This window comes from Equus asinus, chromosome 2, assembly GCF_041296235.1.
Source record: "Equus asinus isolate D_3611 breed Donkey chromosome 2, EquAss-T2T_v2, whole genome shotgun sequence".
NCBI classification, from domain to species: Eukaryota; Metazoa; Chordata; class Mammalia; order Perissodactyla; family Equidae; genus Equus; species Equus asinus.
The window spans coordinates 29911512-29931556 of NC_091791.1; the positions used below are offsets into that span (position 1 = coordinate 29911512).

Sequence of the window (20045 nt, forward strand, 5' to 3'; positions counted from 1 at the left end):
AAACTAACTATTTTTTCCTAGTCATAAAAATGATACCTCTTCATTGTAGAAAATTTGCAAAATATAGAAAAACAAATCTTTAATCTTGCCTTTTAGCACCAACTAAACATTCACACTCCTGTTAAAATGTTGGTTATTTATCTTTCTGTGATCTTTGCGGGGGGCGGTGAAGGGGAGCATGTTTGTGGAGGAGAATGCACTTAAAATTGGGCTATATAATTTTGTATCGCCCCTCCTTTTTCAGAGTTAGGCCCTCAGCTCTTGTTTGTCTTGCTTTGATTGATCCTCTGGAAAAAACCTGGATTAAGATTAGTTTGTAGGGGTGGGGTAGGAGCTTGCTGATTGCTTAGAAATTCCCAATTGGCTGTGCCTGACAGAGCCACTGTACACAGACAGCCGGCCTCGTTATCAGACTATGGAGCAGTCATAGTCCAAATGCCAACAGACCACAGACTAGCTTGGGGGAGGAGAAGTCTATTTGATGTCACGTTGCTTCAGTGCATTTAGCATCTTCCTTCTTTAGACCACGTTTGCTTTCATCTTTCAGAAAATGAAAAGTACGGAGAGTATAGTTATAATTTATTTACTTTTGACTCTGCCATAAACCCAACACACTGTCTTGTTTCCCTAATCACCTTTTGCTAGCATGAGTGGTGAGGGAGTGTGGTAAATTTATTGCTACAGGAAGTGACAGACTTCGTAAGTTAACATTCCTAAATGCTGGATATTTAACATCCACCTGCCCTTGCTTCCTCCCTCCCCATCCCTTTACCCTGCTCTGTATTTTTCATTTTGCTGTAACATCTGTCACCTCCTAAAATGCTCTTATCTGCTTTCCCCATCCTTCAAGGGGGAAGTTCCTCACGGGCAGGAATCTGTTCACTGATAAATCCCAGGCACCTCGAGCATGCCTGGCACATAGTGTGCCCTCCACAAATGGAATCCATGGAGTGAATCAATCTGTAAAGAGGCAGCTCTGTGATGCACAGAAGAGAAATCTAATGGAGGGATGAGGAAAGAAAGTTCTCTTAGCCTCATTTAAATGCATGGGTTCAGTGAACTAGTAGAATCCCCATTTCCTCCTTGACCTTGTCCGTGTAACCGGCAGCCCAGTCACAGAGCTCATTTCTCTACACCTGGTTTAGCTGCTCCTGCCGAGTCTATGGTTTCTGAAAGGGGCGTGTGAGTGTCTGTGTTGCTGACAAGCACATGGTGGGAGAAGGGCCCTGAAGAGAATAGTCAATGCTGACGCTCTGGCGATGGGTTGTGGGCCCAGCACACACTCTGCATTGTTTCCCTGAGCGACTCTCTCGGGATAAACGATCTGCCCCATCAGCAGGAAAAGTTGCAGTGGCTGTGCCGAGTTGTGCTGAACTCCCCACCTCACACCGTGTCCTCCCCTTTCCAGTTTGTTCTTTCCTCCCATCCCCAGCAGTGTGGAAACCTTTTGGCTTTTCTGTCATTTCTGGATCTGGTTCACAATTGTCATGAGGAACAGTTGTGCCGGGTATACCTGGTCACTTTGTTATAAAGCAAGGCCTCAAATCATATTAATAGCACTATATAAGGTGCTAAAAAAAAAATACAGTTGCCACAAATACACCATCATGCTGTCCTGGAGGCCAATGCCACAGATCCCGTCTATCCGTGTACACCATTGTTGGACCCATTGTCCTGAAATGCTGCTTTCGTTTATTACTCTACCGCTCGACACTTGTCATGACCCACTGCTTCCCCCAACAGATCTTAATCTCTGCTGCCCGGCTCTCAGGTCTGATCCAAGTCAACCTAAATGCTAATTTACTTTCATGTCCCCACTTTCTGCTCTAGTCAGACGTGTCTCTCTTTCTTTTGTACAACAATAATGATAGCGTAAGTATATTATTAATTATAATTATGAATATTTCTTCTTTCCATTTTACTGGGTTTTACTAACACTCTGAATTCAAATAAAAGGAAAGGAATATAAAACAACAGCAACAGGGGCCAGCCCCGTGGCTGAGTGGCTAAGATCGTGTGCTCTGCTTCGGCGGCCCAGGGTTTCGCAGGTTCGGATCCTGGGTGCAGACATGGCACCGCTCGTCAAGCCATGCTGAGGCTGCATCCCACATAGCAGAGCCAGAAGGACCTACAACCAGAATATACAACTGTGTACTAGGGGGCCTTGGGGAGAAGAAGAAGAAGAGGAAAAGAAGATGGGCAACAGATGTTAGCTCAAGAGCTAATCTTTAAAAAAAAAAAAGGCAACAATAATATAATAATGGCAGCTAATATTTTAGCCAGTCATCATCCTAAATGCATTCTCATTTAATCGTCAGAATGATTTTATGAGGAAGGGGATGTCGTAATCCTCGTTTTACGTGTGGAGAAACTAAGGTACAAGTTGGTTGGGAAACCTGCCCTAAAGTTATACTGCTGTTAAGTGGTAGAACTAGAATTCAGACTCACGTCTGTTTATCTCCAAAGCCCGTGCTCTGAACCAGCGTGCTGTAGTGGGCCTCAGGTAGGCAGGCAACTGGAAATAAGGAGTGACTGATGCCCGTTGCATGGTTCTGGAGGACTGTCCGTTTGCATATGTGCCGCAGTGCTCTCCAGCGCTCTGTGAGTTGAGAGGAGGGGAGGGTTCGTCGGGAGCCGGCACTGCTCCGAGTCCTCTCCAGATCCAGCGGTGACTGCCACAGACACTCAGAGACGGGAGGCACCTCAAAGAGGGAAGGGCTCTGATGCTGTGCTTCCAGGAGCGTTCTTTGGCTTTTCAACCTTTCTCCTAATGAAGTGTGTAAGATTTGCAAAAATGAATAAAGAATAATACAGCAAACATCCATGGAACCAACACTCCATTTGAGCTGACTTGATTTCTATATGCCACCTGCCTTTGCCCTTCTGTAGACCCTCTGGTTCTAATGACTTGAAAAAAATTCCCTTTTGTTTACATATGACAATACCATTATAGTCATCTGAAAAAGGCAGTGATTCCTTAATATAATCAAGATGCTAGTTAATGATGAAAATTTTCCCATTTGTCTCATTTTTTAAAACAATTGGTTTGTTTGAATCAGGATCCAAGAAACAGGCGCACATTGCATTTAAGTTAATGTGTTTCTTAAGTGGCTTTTTTTTTTTTTTTTGAGGAAGATTAGCCCTGAGCTAACTACTGCCAGTCCTCCTCTTTTTGCTGAGGAAGCCTGGCCCTGAGCTAACATCCGTGCCCATCTTCCTCTGCTTTATACGTGGGATGCCTACCACAGCATGGTGTGCCAAGCGGTGCCATGTCTGCACCCGGATCTGAACCGGCGAACCCCGGGCCGCCGAGAAGCTGAACCTGTGAACTTAACTGCTGTGCCACCGGCTGGCCCCCTTAAGTGGCTTTTAATTGATAAATTCCCCTTCCTTCCTTTTTCATTTTAATTTTTGATCACAGCTTATTTTGTTAAAGAAACTGGGCTTTGTCCTGTAGTTTCCCACATTCTGGATTTTTTAAATGGCTTTTGACGTAACTGTATTGACCTATTGTGAGTTAACTTACCCTTTTAATCTGTCAGTCACTACAGGAGGTTCCAATTACTCAGCCTCCATAAATAGAAAGGATTCCCTGGCCGCATATAGTTGATCTGGCCCGGAGGTCATTTCTGAGGAGTCTTCCAAAATGTCCCAGGTGACAGGGAATGACATTATCAACAGCAGACCATCTCTATTTAAACCATTTTGCCTTAGAAGGAATTTTATGACTTCTATTTGGCAAGGCATTTTCATGTTCCCTAGAGTTAGGGGAGAGAACGGAGAAGCGAGCGAGCAGTCTGCTTTTCTTCCTTTAGACAGTGTTTGTTGCTTTAAGGATTTCTAGGGCTCAGTGCCAGAACCTCCTTGGGATATTCTTGTCTTACAGTTAGATCTGCTTATCAGGAAAGAGAATCCCTGGAGGGTCAGGTAAGAGGAGAATGAGTTTACATTAAACCAGACTTTTGTTAGTGTCTGTTGGGGTCCTGTATTCTTGAGCAGCTAGCCAGACTGTGGAGCTTAATAATACGATGTACATGATGTTTTCAAACCCGCAGTTTTCATCACCTGTTCTTTTTGCTGCCACTGTCTAAGATGTTGTTCGGTAATTATAATAATATCTGGACTGTAGACATGAAGAAGTCCAATTTTGTTTTATTTCTTTATTTTTAGTCTTGCTGCCTTGACCTGCTAGTCAGTTGTGATAGTTCTGCAGGGTAGTGTGTCAGTATTGAAGGAAAAAGATTGAAAATTGTTGAAATGTGAAGCTATGTTTGGATTTATTTATTTAGTGATTTGAAGGTTTTAAGAATAAAGTTTCTCAATCTTAATATTTTCATTTAGTTTTAAACCCAAATGGTTAATAAGCCAAGGCTAAAAATCTAACCTAAAATGAGAAAGACATTTAATAAATTTACTGCAACCCTATTTATACTTTTATTATGAGGCTACTTGGTTATTTTAAGTAAAAGCTTTGCTTTAGTTAAAGGCATTGATAACAGTAAACTAATGAAAATCTTCATGGTGAATTTACAAGTATGTCCATTCTTAGAGTCCATAAGTGGGAGTCAGCCTTGGCCAATATTCTCTTCTGGTGACTCCAAATGCTTAAAAATTAAAGTATTATTATTATTCACAATAAAGGTATTAATCAGAGGTGATTTGCTAGTTTATTCTTCCTTACAGTGATCAGTTAACAATAAAAATAAGCATTTCGTATTCACACCTGTTCACAGTAGCAGGAACACACACGAGATGATGTGTTTGAAAGGCAGTCTGTAGAAGTAATTGTATCGTATTGTAAAGCTGTAGGGCTCTGCAGAGAACTGCCAGTATTTTGGTGAGGCTAGAGCTTAGGGTGTATGGCTAGAGCTTAGGGTGAGGCTGAACTTGGGCGGGACCAGGTCACGATGAACTTTGTATGATCTGCAAGAGTTTTAGATCCTTCCTACAAGTGATGGATGGGAAGCCCTTGTGGAACTTCACTTGCAGTAGAGAATTAGGAGATTTTGTATATAAAAAGATAATCCTAGTTGCAGTGTGGAAAACAGAAGAGAGGCAGATGAGGCTGGTGGGTAACCATTTAGGAAGCTATTGCAGTAGTCCCAAAGAAAACAGGGTGACACTCTAACGGTGGCAATCCCAAACTCGTAAATTTCAAGCCCCAAAGAACAATTTTTAGGAGGGTGATATGTTTGAAGGATTTAACTGTCGTGCCAACGGTTTTCCTAGAAGTGCACGATAATTTTAGAAGAGTAAATAAATTAATTTTGTATCCCTCTTCTATCCTTGGAAGGCATTTGGCAAAGGTTTTCTTGGACCCATATACAGGAATCTCATTTCTAAACTGCTGCCAAATCTTTGTGGGTCTGTTATGAATACCCAGTTCATTTAGAGCTTAGAGTAGAGGGGGATGTCAATTGCTTTGTCCTTGTGACCAGTAACCACAGAGTCACATTACTCCCCCTTCCTCTCAAGAAGACAGTAGCAGTTTTGAGTAGTGAGCCCCGCCCAGAAGTTGCTGCCTCATCCGTATTATTTATGTTACAATTGGTCTGGGTGGTGATGACTCTTCTCCTCCTCCTCCTGCATTATCATCATCACCATTCTCATAGTTGACATTTACAAAACATATGGATGCTTACTATTTGCCGGGAAGTGTATTAAATGTTTTGCCTACATGATCGAACTTAATCCTCATAACACCCTCTGAGGTAAATGACTGTTATTATCTTCAGTTTACGGATGAGGAAACTAAGGTTCAGAGGGGTCTGAGTAACTTGCCCCAAGTCACATAGCTTGACAAGTGGCAGCCAGAAATTGAACCTAATTCTCTCTGACTTAGAGTCTGGGCTCTTAACTGTTATGAGTGTTGTTATTACTTAATACAATTTAGTAGCAATTATGATTTCTCTCTCTTTTTTTTTTTTTTTAAAGATTTTATTTTTTTCCTTTTTCTCCCCAAAGCCCCCCGGTACATAGTTGTGTATTCTTCGTTGTGGGTTCTTCTAGTTGTGGCATGTGGGACACTGCCTCAGCGTGGTCTGATGAGCAGTGCCATGTCCGCGCCCAGAATTCGAACCAACGAATCACTGGGCCGCCTGCTGCGGAGTGCGCGAACTTAACCACTCGGCCACGGGGCCAACCCCTATGATTTCTCTTTTTAAATTTGCTCTTTTCTGTAGACCTGCCCAGAGAAAGGCCATGTAATCAAACACTGTATGACCTACCCTCCATCTGCAGCTCAGATCAGGTGAAAAACACAAGTATGGACCATTTTTAAAGCATGAAGTGCAGGAAAAACTTTGGAGGAGGAGGGACAGAATGGGGAGGCTATTTAAATTTCTAGTTTTTTTCTAGGTAGAATATTCGTGTATGCTTTTACTAGTTTGCCTGAAGTATAGCAATTTCTGAAATAGAAGAGACGCTCATTTTAAAAAATTGAGATATAGTTCACACAGCATAGAATTCACCCTTTTAAAGCGTACCATTGAGTGGTGTTTTTTTTTTAAGCATATTCACAGAGTTTGCAACCATTACCACTATCTAATGCCAGAACATTTGCATTGCCCTAAAAAGAAACTCATACTCATTAGCAGTCATTTCTCATTTCTCCTTTCTGAGACACTCGTTTTCAAACCTGTTAAATACCAAAACACATTCCAAAGCTATGAAAAAGGTTTTGAGAATATCTATCCGCAATCTCCCTCTCTTTAATGCAGATAATAATAGCTAACACCTGTGTAGTGTTTGCTATATGTAAGGTGTTATTCTAAGTGCTTTGCATATATTTACTCATTTAAGTTTTACTGTGACCCTATAAAGCAGGTTCTATTATTAAAATCATTTTACAGATGAGGAAATTAAGGCACAGAGAAGTTAAGTAGCTTGCCTCAAATCATCTAACTCTAATATGGGATGGACTGGGATATAAATCTGGACAGTCTGGCTTTGTAGTCTGTGCTCTTAATTATTACATATGATTTAAGCTGATCATATTTATATTTGAAAAACGATATGAAGACCTTAAAACATTATGCTAAGTGAAAGAAGCCAGTCACAAAAGACCACATATTATATGGTTCTGTTTATTTATTTATTTATGTATTTATTTTTGAGGAAGACTAGCCCTGAGCTAACATCTGGCAATCCTCCTCTTTTTGCTGAGGAAGACTGGCCCTGAGCTAACAGCCGTGCCCATCTTCCTCTACTTTATATGTGGGATGCTGCCTCAGCATGGCTTGCCAAGTGGTGCCATGTCTGCACCCAGGATTCGAACTGATGAACCCTGGGCCGCTGAAGTGGAATGTGTACACTTAACCACTGTGCCACTGGGCCGGCCCCTATGTGGTTCTATTTATATGAAGTGTCCAGAAAAGACAAATCTATAGAGACAGAAAGTAGATTAGTGGGTTGCCTATGGCTGGAGGTGGGGTGGAGTGGATGGGGATTTACCTCAGGTCTTTGGCCATGGTCTGGGTTGGTCATGCACAGGGCAAGAGTCTGTGAGGCCTGACACAGAGTGTCTGCTGTACTGAGAGACAAACAAAGAGACGTGAGGGTGCACAGTGCTCAGAAATATTGGAATTCTAGTCTTAGCCAGAGTAGAGAGACCTTGATAAGCACTTACAGAATTCATTTGAGGCTCCAGATCAGACAACTTTAGGAATGAAAACAACACCCTAGTGTACAGGGCATACCTTAAGACTAAGGACAAAACCAAAATAGATCCACTCTATGTGGTATAAAACCAAGCCTACCAGGATAAAGAGGATCCAGTAATTTAACTTCTTGTCAAACCAAAATTCAACACTCATTAAAGGAAGATAACATAATCTGGACCATCTGCAATATATTATCCACAATGTTTAGCATACAATAAAAATTATTAGAATAGAAAGAAGTGAAAATCTCACAAGCAAAAATGTGACCCATACTATAGAGAAAAAGATACAAGACATCAAGTGATGACCCAGATAATGGATTTAACACATGATGAATTTAAAACAGCTGATGTTGAGATATTTAAAAGAAGAGACGGACATAATGAATGAATAGATGGGAACATCAGCAGAGAAATGGAAGTAGTGAAGAGAGCCAGTTGGAAATTCTAGAGCTGGAAAAAATATTAACTGGACTTAAGAAAGCATGAAGGACACTGCAGAAGAAAGGGGCCAGTGAACTAAAAGACAGATAAATAGAAGTTATCCAAACTGACAAGCAGAGAGAAAAAAGATTCGGGACAGGGGAGAACAAAGCTGTAGTGATGGTGAGATAATATCAAGTGGTTTAACATATGTCTAATTGGAGCCCCATAAAGAGAAGAGGAAAGATGAGGAAGAAATATTTGAAGAAATAATGACCCAAATTTAGTGAAAAACATCAGTCCACAGATCCAAAAAGGTATATGAAGAAAACTATACCTAAGCACATTGTAGTCGTCTGCTGAAAATCAAAAACAAAGAAAAAATTCTTAAAAATAGCCAGACAAAAAAGATGTATTATGTATGTACAAGGGAACAAAGAGAAGAGTGATAGCTGACTTCCCATCTGACAGGCACAAGAAATGGAACAACATCTCTAATGTTTGAAAGAAGAAAAATAAAACTGTCAATTCAAAAATACTATATTAAGCAAATATATCCTTCAGAAATGAGAGTGAAATAAAAATATTTGCAGATAAACTAAAGCTGAGGGAATTTGTTGCCAACAGACTTACAATGTAAGAAATACTAAAGGATGTTTTTAGGCTGAAGGGAAATGGTGCCAGAAGGAAACGCAGATCTATAGAAAGGAATGAAGAAGACCAGCAATGGTAATTGTGTAGGCAAATGTGAAAGACTGCTTTTCTTAATTTACTTAAAGAACAACTGATTGTTTATAACAAAAATGGCATTGTCTTATGGGGTTTATAATATATTATATTAATTATCTATTACTGTATATCAAATTATCTCCAAAATTAATGGCTTGAAATAATGAACATTTATTATCTTACAGTTTCTGTGGGTTGGGAATTCAGGAGTGGCTTAGCTGGGTGCTTTTGGCTCCGATCTGTCATGAGTTGCCATCAACATGTTGGCTGGGGCTGCATTCATCTGAAGTCTTGACTGGGGCTCCAGGATTTCTGTCCAAGATGCTGACTCTCATGGCTGTTTGCAAGAGGCCTCAGTTTTTCACCATGTAGGCCTCTCCATAAGGCTGCTTGAGTGTCCATACAACGTAGTCTTGGAAATCACACACTGTCATTACCACCACATTTTGTACGTTGGAAATGAGTAAATAGTATAGCCCAGCCTCAAGAGGAGAGGAATTCAGCTTCTCTCTTTGAAGGGAGCAGTATCAAAAAATTTGTGGGGATACTTTAAAGCTACCACAAATATGTAGAAGTAATATATATGACAACAATAACACAAAGGACAGGATGAGGTGGCGAATGGAATTATACTGTTGTATAGTTCATACATTTTATGTAAAGTGGTATAATATTAATTTTAAGTAGACTGTTATAAGTTGATAATGCATATTATAATCCCTGGAACAGCTACCTGAACAATCCAGAGGTACAGCTCAAAAGCCAGGAGAGGAAATGAAATTGAATACTAAAAAATATTTGATTAGCCCAAAAGAAGGCAGGAAAGAAGGAACAAACAAATGGAACAAATGGAAAACAAATGTCATAAATGGTCTAAATATTTTAATTCAAAGTCTACATGATCAGACTTAATTAGCTTTCTAAAGGAGATGCACTTTAGAAACGTCAGACAGAGAAAGACAGACACTGTGTGATCTCACTTAATGTGTGGAAGTTGAAAAAAAGCCAAACTGGGAGGAACAGAGAGCAGAATGGTGGTTGCCAGGGGCTGGGGAAATAGGGTGATGTTGGTCAAAGAGTACAAACTGCCAGTTATAAAGTGAGTAAGTCCTGGGGATCTAAAATACAGCAAGGTGACTATAGTCAACAATATTGTATTATATACTTGAAAACTGCTAAGAGAATAGATTTTAAATGTTCTCACAGCAAAATGAACAAACGAAAAACTGTAATTATGTGAGATGATGGATGTCTTAACTAACCTTATTGTGGTAATCATTTCACAATATATACATGCCAAATCATCACATTGTATACCTTAAACTTACTCAATGTTATATGTCAATTATATCTCCCTAAAGCTGGGGAAAAAAAGAGATGTATTTTAAACATTAGGCATAGATACGTTGAAATTTAAAAAAAAAAGAAAAAAGAAAAAGATATACCATGTACACAGTAAGCATAAAAAGCTGACATGGCTATATTAATGTCAGAGAAAGTAGACTTCAGGGTAAAGAATATTGCCAGAGATAAAGAGGGACATTATTTTATTTATTTATTTATTTGAGGAAGATTAGCCCTGAGCTAACAGGTGCTGCCAATCTTCCTCTTTTTGCTGAGGAAGACTGGCCCTGAGCTAACATCCCTGCCCATCTTCCTCTACTTTATACATGGGACGCCTACCACAGCATGGCTTGCCAAGTGGTGCCATGTCCGCACCCGGGATCTGAACCAGCGAACCCCGGGCTGCTGAAGTGGAATGTGCTCACTTAACCACTGCGCCACCAGGCTGGCCCCCAAGAGGGATATTTTATTATGATAAAAGGGTTAGTTCATCAGGATGACAGAAAAGTTCTACATGTGCATTAACCTAATAATGGAATTTCAAAATACCTGAAGCAGAACTGACAGAATTAAAGAGAAAAATTAAAAAATCCCAATAAGAGTTAGTGATTTAACACCCCTTTCTCAGTATTAATAGAGCAAGTAGATAAAAAGTCAGCAAGGATATATATGATCTGAATGATGCCATCAATCACCTTAACCTAACTGACATTTATAGAGTGCTGGTCTCAACAACTGAAGGATATACATTCTTTTCAGGTGCACTAAGGTAGACTATATGCTGGGCCATAAAACATCTCAATGCATTTAAAATAATTAATACAGAGTATGTTTTCAGACCACAGCAGAATTAAACTGGAAATTAATAACAGAAAGATCTTTGGCTATTTGGAATATTTGGAAAGTAAATAACGCATTTCTAAATAATCCATAGTTAAAAGAAGAACTCATGGAAAATGAGAAAATATTTTTAGTTGGAATGAATGGAAGTGAAAGCATTATATCAGAATATGCGGGAGGCAGCTAAAGCAGTGTTTAGAGGGAAGTTCATGGCTTTAGATGCTTTTATTAGAAAAGAAAGGTTTAAAATCTGTTATCTAAGTTTTCATAGGAATGAGAGAAAAAGGAAAACAAATTAAACCTAAAGTTAAAGGAGGAAAATAGCAAAGATCATGGAAGAAGAAATCAGTGAAATAGAAAATAGGCAACAATAGAGACATTTAACAAAGCCAAAAGTTGGTTCTTTTTGTTGAAAAGATCAACAAAATTGATAGCCCCTAGCAAGATTCAGAAAAAAAAGAGAGAAAACACAAATTTCCGATGTCCTTATAGATCATACAGATATTAAAGAGTTAAGGAATATTTTTAATACCTTTATGTCAGCAAATTTGACAGCTTGCATTAAATGGACAAGTTTCTTGAAAAACACAGCTTACCAAAACTGAGACAAGAAGAAATGGAAAATTTGGATAGCCCTATATCTGATAAAAGGTATTGAATTTTTTATTAAAAACCTGTCCTTGAAGTTCTCCAGGTGCAGATTATTTTGCTGATAAATTCTATCAAGTATTTTTTTTTTTTGAGGAAGATTATCCCTGAGCTAACTACTGCCAATCCTCTTTTTGCTGAGGAAGCCTGGCCCTGAGCGAACATCCATGCCCGTCTTCCTCTACTTTATAGGTGGCTTTTTGCCAAGCAGTGCCATGTTTGCACCCCGGATCCGAACCAGTGAACCCTGGGCCACCAACAAGTGGAATGTGCGAACTTAACCACTGCACCACCGGGCCAGCCCCCATCAAGTATTTAAGAATGAAATAATACTAATCTCACACAGATTTTTTCAGAAAACAGAGAAGGAAGGAACACTTCCCAATTCTTTATGTGGCTAGCCTAACCCTTATAGGCAAATCTGATAAGGACTTTTAAAGAAAAGAAGGTTACAGACTAATATCCCTTGGGGACATAGGTGTAAAATCTTCAACAAAATAGTAACAAATCGTAATTTGCACTATATACAGAGCATAGTACATTATAAGAAGTAGTAAACCCTATCCCAGGAATGCAAGGTTGATTTAACATTTGAAAATATATGTAATTTGCCACATTAATAGAGTAGAGGAAAAAACATGATGAACTCAGTAGATGCAGAAAAAGTATTTGGTAAAATTCAACACCTCTTCGTGATTTAAAAATAAAAAAAGGCAAAACAAAGCAGTAGGCAGAACTGGAGCAGAGTCCTGAACTGTGCCCTCCCCCCTTCTCTGCAGGAATCACTATGATCAGACGTGCTAGCTGCTCAGATGGCCCAGCAAGACTCTGTGCCGTCTTTAGGACATAGTTGATTAATTGGCTTGTGCTTGCATGCACTTGCTGTTTGCTAGGAAATTAGTATTCCAGCTTACATCAACCACCAGATACTGCTGTTAGTGTCTGTAGCAATTTTGTAATCTTATTATTAAAACATCATCTCTGTTCTCTGTCATGGCCGTCTGTAATATAAATGTCCCACCTGTTTTCTTTCTCCCTTTCTCTCGTCCCAGCTACTATTCATGTTTCGCTCCAATTTACAGGTTTCCATATAGATACATTATTTTCTTCACGTCATACTCTTGCCCTCCTTCTGTCGGAGATCTCTTTTAAATCAGACGAACCTTTCCATTGTTGAATTTTAGGTTTGAACATCCCAATTTAGGATATTAAGTCCTTCTCATTAACACCATCTTGCGAATCAGCCGTCCAGTGGGTTTGCTGTGTCTTGACATAACTCTCTGGTTTGTCTTGAAAGGAAACTACCAGAAGATTCCGTATATGCATTTTCCTTTCAAGTCTAGTGACTGTAGTTTCTATAAATGGCAAGCGTTAGTTTTTGTTATTTGTATAAAGCTGCTTGTCCCTGTTTTCCATGGTGCGCGGAGGCTGGTGCTTCTTAAAATGATCATCACCTACCGAGAATGGTCTTAGTTGCTTTTAACTGTAATTGCACAATTTCTTTCCTCCCTATTTTTCTTCTTCAGAATCTTTGTTTTTTCCTGTATTCCTCTCTTAAGTCTTTCTTCCAAAATATCAAGAACATTAAAGATAGGCCGAAGGGTAGAAAAACTCCTCCTGCCTTTTTTAATCTTCTTTAGCAGAAAAACTAGCTTGTACTTGAAACACATAAAGAAAAGAAACAAGACGCCTACCTTTCAGATTCTGTAACATTTATCCTCATAGCATGGAACACTGGGTTAATAAAGTTTTTGGCCTATCCTGGAAACTGTCCTAAAAACTGCCTGTTTTCACATGTTTGTTGTGCTCCCTGTTATCTGCAGCCTCACCCTAAAATTTCATTTTATAGTTTCCCCTTAATCTGCACTTCAGCAACTGCTATCGTGTGTGTTATCTGGGCATTTGTTACAAACACAGCGTAGTGGAGCTGTTAATTTTAATGTGTCGCTAAGCTGCTTAGCTCAGACATGTCCGATGTATTTACTTATGAGTCAGTGATTCTTAAACTTCCACCCATAATTGAGATTGATGCATGATATAAGAAATGTGAGCCCGAGAGAGTACTTAAGGAGCACTTAGGTTGACCCATTTGAAAATGTATAATTAATGTAAATTTCCTCAAACTTGGTAAATCCTGAAATATTAATCTTGGGACCTTCCTCCGCTAGTGCAATTTTGTCAAAAAGACAAAATTGATGTGGAGATTTATAAGCATTTTTTTAAAGTAGCTTAAAAAGGAGGAAAACATCAGCTTAACGTTGGGGTGGGAGGTGAAGGTGGAATCCTTAAGTTAGTTAAGACAGCTATACCATAAGAGTCAATCCTGAAACTAACTTAATTTAAATTCTGTTTTTTGTAAAACAAAAAATTATAGAAGTATTAGGGTGTGTTAGATGAGAGTTTTTTGGTTTAAATCCCGAAAAGGACTAAAGGGCCCTTCCTTCATTGGCTGAAACTCTGATAAGCATCCTGCTCCATCTGCTGAGGTTGTTATCTTCCAACTTGGGATAACGTTTGAAAGAAGGACAGTTTATGATAGCAGATTCCTTTCCTTTTCTACCCTTCTTTCTCTGATCATCTCACCCAAGTCAGAACAGGCTTTTCATTTTCTCTTCCAGTCCAACATTCCGTAACCTGTTTAACCAAAGTACCCATCGTGAGTCAGTGCTGCTGTCGTCTGTGGGCGGGGAGGTGGGGGCGGGGTGTGGTTCGCGCGAAGACGCTGGTGAAAGAGGACACATTGGCCCGGGCCGTGCTGCTCGGCCTCATGGGGGCGCCGTGATCAAGATGGGCTCTACTTTTCCTCTTCATCCGTTCCTAGTTCTCTGAGTGGTCACCTGGCGGTGACTGCTAACTTTCTGTCCAAAATGAACTCCAGTGACATAAACCAGAGGAGGAAATGTTGTTTTCCTAGCTTCTCCCATTTCCTTCCTGAAACAGATTTAGACTTCAATTTCTGACACCTCTTATCCTTCCACACAAAGGAAAGAGACTTATTTTAAGCCTATATTGTCAAGAATAAGAGAACCTTGCAATTGCTTTTGAGATTAAGTATTACTTCTTACTGCTAGGAGTTCAGATTTTTTAAATGGATTCCCATTCCCAGAAGGTAATGTTTTCTGGAGAGTTCAAAACATAAGGAAATTTCCAGATGCTCATGAAAGCATTTTCCTTTGAAGGAACCTGTACTGGAGAGTCCCTACAAGGGGGGACTTCCCCAGCTCTTCTCAGCTAGGCAGAGATGTACCTGCTGGTCCAGCGCTCCCCTTTCGTAGGAGCAAGTGAGAAAGGAGAAACTGCAGTCTGTCCTCTTTAACTTAAGGAAACTCCTTCAGGAATTTTGTTTCTGGGACCCCAGAATTTAGACTTATACTATGAATTGGGAAACATTAGGAGGAATGTAGAAGGTGTCACCAAGTGCTTTTTGAAAAAAATATATTTCCAGAACTCTTGCACATTGTGTCCTACTTTCTTAGTAGTAAAATAGATTGCTTAGAATTTCAAAACAAGAATTTGGAGTCTGGATCCTATGCACCAAATCCATCAAAAGTGGGGCTAATTTTTTGGTAGGGGAATCCCGGCATCCATATTTTTCTACATGTTTTTTAAAGCCTTCAAAATTTATCTCTCTAGTTCATATCTCTCACCTGGATTTAGAATGGTAGATTCAGGAAGCTAATTTTATAGTTTTCTATATTCTCTGTTCCCATTTTTTTCATGCATAGTTCTCATAAATCCTAAAAATCCTTTTGGGCATGTATCCATTAGGGGCCCAGCAGAATATAGAAGGCACGCTCAAATTGGGTAATTTGAGGAGCTCCTACTTAGAATGGAGTAGACAGGTTTAGGGAAAATAACAAAGAATTGTACTGTACCCCAGGGCTAGCAGGAGAGCTCCACAGGCCTGAAGGGGCGGGGAAGTGGGTGGTTACATGAATCAAGAGAATGAGCTGTCTTAAGGGGACCTTCTGACAGTAGCTGTGCCCTTTAGTAGAACAGCACAGCCAACTCACAGCCCAGGAGGGAAGGAGCCAGGGGAATAAATACCCCAGCCTGACTGCCGCTCTGCCTTCAGATCTCCTGCTGGTGCCACCCATTGGCTGAACCCATCTGGAGGCCAGAGGCAAGAGCGCCTTGACGCAGTGCTTGTGAGTAGAGCGGAGAAGGATGGGAGACAGACCTAGGAGGAGAAATGGAAGACACCAGCAGGTGCTGATTGTCCAGTGTCCTCACTCTGTACCAGGTTCAGATCTTCTCTCAAAAGGCTGCCTTGCAAACTACTCATTAAGCTGTAAAAGTTTATAGTGTGTGAGGTCAGGAGATTTTTTAGTAAAATATGTCCAGACTTGTAGTTATGTTGCTTATTAGAAGTTACTAAAGTTTCCCAGGCTGCCTTTCACATTCTCTCACATTTTAGGACACACATTTGAAAAAATCTTTTTTATTGCGGTAAATATATATAACATAGAATTTACCATTTTAACCATTTTTAAGTGTGGCATTAAGTACATTCACATTGTTATGCAATCATCGCCACCATCCATCTTCAGAACTTCCTCATCTTCCCAAACTGAAACTCTGTACCCATCGCCCCCTCCCCTTAGCCCCTGGCAACTACCATTCTTCTTTCTGTTTCTATAAATGTGACTGTTCTTGATATATCATTTGAGTGAAATCACACAGTATTTGTTTTTTTGTGACTTAGCATAATTTCCTCAAGGTTCATCCGTGTTGTAGCATGTGTCAGAATGTCCTTCCTTTTTAAGGTTGAATAATATTCCATGTGTACGTGTATACCACGTTCTGTTTATCCATTCATCTGTGGATGGATGCTTGGGTTGTGTGATATACATTTTAAAATGTTATTTTATTTCTGAATGTTTGTTTTCATGAATACATTCACTCTTGTGGCTGTAACTTTTGCATGTTCAGTCTGATGTTTCAGAATCTACAAGATGATATCAGAGCAAGGGCTCTAGAAGCTGAGACATGAAAGGTGGAGGTGGGCTTGAGCAGGAGAGGCATCATTTGGAGGAAGCAGAGAGTGGGGAGTCTTTAAATATGTGGAAAGACAGGGGGACCCACCATGCGTGAAAGAAACAGCATGTAAACAAGGAACACATTCTGGACAGCAAGTGCTTTGTGGGAGCAGGGAGTACTTTGCTCAGATAGGACTGCACTGAAGACCATTTATGAATAAGTGCGCTGAGATGAGGTTAAAAGAAAACTAAAGTTTGACTTGAAGAAAGTGTACTGTGGCCAGACAAGTTTCGAAAAGTTGGACTATAAGGGTTCTTGGCTGGATTGTCTTGGTCTTTAATATATTAGTGTTTTTTGTGACCCTCTAAGAGGGAAATATCGTCTGTAGCCTTCCCCAAGTTTAGAAGGACCGTGGAGCTCTCTTATTTTGGAGCTCGTTAGTGTCCTCAGAACATGTTTTGGGGAGATGGTGGGGGCTAAGCTAAACATCTTGGGGGCAGAAACAATAGCTTATCCCCCACACGTCTTGAATGTTCAAGTAACATTCAAGTAAAACTGGATTAAGAGGTAGCTGCCAAGGGCGTTAGCCCATAGAAAGAATTAAAATATTCTTGGAACACTAAAAAAAAAAAAAATCACTGCAGATTTAAGACTCAGTCTCTCTCGCTCTCTCATTGAAAGTTAAGCCTGAGTATCTCCTCCTGAGATTAGTGGTCAGGTTGTCTGCAGGGTTTTATTTTTCCTCAGTAGGGTAGATACTTTGGCATAGGGTAGAGTTGCTTAGGACAATAGAGGAAAATTTAATGTTTCTGTCAGTCACCAACAGGATTAGAGAATAAATATTTAAAGAATATTGGGTTAAAGGGTCATCAATGGTTAGCCTACCCAGTAGAGCCAAAGTTTTAGCCTGCGTGGGAATTTGATTGACTCCATTAGATTTGATGAATATTTGGTGAATATGTGCATGACTTATAGAAAATAGGAGGACCTTGTAGATTCTTAAGCAACTGAGTAATATGTAAAAATCGACAGTTTAAAAGATTAACCAGTTTTGCTGACAGAGAAAAGAATTGTGTCTTTGGCCAAGAAAAGAGGAAAATGGTACTTCCAGAAAAAGAAAGAACTGTAAACAAATAATGAACTCTAGTTAAGGTATAGATGCCAGAATACTAGGGGAAATATCTCTCATTTATTTTGAAGTGCATAAAAAATAAAATAAACAATAAGTATTTGCAGTGTATCAAAAAGTAATATGGGGGCCAGCCCAGTGGCATAGTGGTTAAGTTCGTGCGCTCCACTTCAGCAGCCTGGGGGTTCACCAGTTCAGATCCTGGGCGCAGACCTACAGACAGCTCATCAAGCCATGCTATGGTGGCATCCCACATACAAGAAGCAGGAGGACTTGCAACTAGGATATACAACTATGTACTTGGGCTTTGGGGAGAAAAAACGAGGAAGATTGGCAACAGATGTTAGCTCAGGGCCAAGCTCCTGCCAACCCTCCTCCCCACAAAAAGGCTGCAGAGATTAAAAAATAAATAAATCAGCATGGATTGATAAATGGATAAAGAGATGGATGATATGTGGTCAAGTCACTGCAGTAAGATGTTAATGATGGCGTGTAGGTGGTGGATGGAAAATTCTTTCAGCTTTGCTTTTTGGTAAAATTTTCGTAATAAAATGTTGGAGAACCAAAGAGGAAAATGGAAGTCTAGAAAATTTTGAAGGAAGAACCAGTGAGATTTAAGAGAAGTGATGTTTATGGTAAAAAGAACGTGAGTGTTGGAGTCCATCAGCCCTAAATTCTGGTTCTGCCTTATCTGCTTGTGCACTCGAGCGTTTACAGACGTTGCTTGGCGGTGGCGCTGGGGTTTGAACCCATGCACCCTGGTTCTAGAGCCTTGCTGTCTACCTTGCTGTGCGCTATGATTCAAGCTGCTAGCTCAGTGTCTGGTTCATGATGGATTTTCAAATCGTAGCTGTCGCTTTTAGTGAACTGTGGGTTGTAGAGTTCAAAGAAGTCCGAGATAATGTTTGATCTGGATTTATATGACACTGTTACACAAGCTGGAAGGTAAAACTGTGGAACAGAGGTGGTTAATTTTCTTTTAGATAAGTGGAAGTAGAGATTTTGATATGAACCATTTCCTGTATTTTCCTAAAGTTCAGGAACTCATTTGCTCACTAAAAACGTGAGAGCATTTTATGTGCTGAGGGCTACTCCACACCAGCAAACAAAACAGACAAAAATCTCCTCCCTCGCAGGGTTATAGTTCCAAAAGGGTTTGAAGGATTAATGACCCTTGTATCGCAAATGCAGAATGACTCTTCACGGGTGGCACCGCAGCCGTTCACCAGCAAGAGCTGAAGGTGGTGTGTTCACAGCCCTTTCCCGAGGTCCCTGACGTCGTGCCGCATAGACAGTGGTTCCTCTGCTTTCTCTCAGGCCCATCTGTGTTCTCGTTTCCTCTGCAGTTCTTTTGACTTCCATCTGGAGTTGGTGGAATGGCTTATATAAGCCATTTATGATTAAGTTTCAAAATAGATGTCCAGGCCTCTAAAATGGCCCAGACAGCAACAAGAATAGTTGCTTTTCCTAGTGTATACAGAGCAGAGAAGACTAGGCTGAAATTCATGCTATTCCATGTAAAACAGAGACCTCTAAGATCTCCTTTCTGGGCTCACACGTCAATCCTGTAATTTAGCCAGACTCTGACTTCAGCACCCTTGCAGGGTGTGTATTCCTCAGCGATGACACTCATTCCAATAGGGCTGGAGGTCAGTCACTGAAAGCCTTACCGAGTCAGACCCTCCTCTGCTTCTGAGTCATTTTCTGGTAGAGCAAAAACGTTGTCAGGGAGAAAGTTTAACTCCTTCAGATCACAAAGCTCACTCCTCAGAGTAATAGGGTGGCTCTCTTAAGTCATCCTAGGGGGATTTTGGTAATTCTTTACTTGATATTTTAGATAATGAGTCCTATATTGCGTCTGATAGTAAAATGGAATTTGAGAAAATGTAGTGTATGAAGAAAAATAATATCCTACCTTGGCCCAACCTTGAGGAGTTGTTTTAATAACGTATAGATGGCTAAGAGATTTGCAAAATGTTGTTTGTTTTAGGAAAAAGAAAATGTTTATGACACCACCCCTTTGCGGAAATCTGACATCTGGCAACTTCAGCCCTCTGGCAGACGGCCAGAAAATAAGAAAGAGGCCTCAGAACACATAAAAAGAACTGTTGAAAAACTCCAGCACTTATGCTGTACTTTACCACCACGGAAGAGTTTTGTTAGCCTCTCATTTAGGGCTTGTTCCCTTTTTATTTCTCAGGGAACTTTGAATAATTTTGGTGGTGTATTATAAACACAGATTCTAAACAACAATCTAGAAAGAGGGTAGAAAAGGTGACAGAAGAGATGAAC

General features: G+C 40.1%; 1 protein-coding gene across 2 annotated transcripts in view; it reads left to right on the forward strand.

Moving 5' to 3' along the window:
* The window catches only part of DNMBP (dynamin binding protein), a 96400-nt gene that overhangs the window by 7054 nt on the left and 69301 nt on the right, over nt 1–20045 (forward strand). The window contains exon 1 of one of the 2 annotated variants that reach the window (XM_014865647.3): nt 15716–15853. The exons of the other annotated variant lie outside the window; for it this stretch is intronic. The gene's annotated coding sequence lies outside the window, so the exon portion shown is untranslated. Of the gene's footprint in view, nt 1–15715; nt 15854–20045 lie in introns of those variants that run through there. 2 annotated transcript variants of the gene reach the window in all.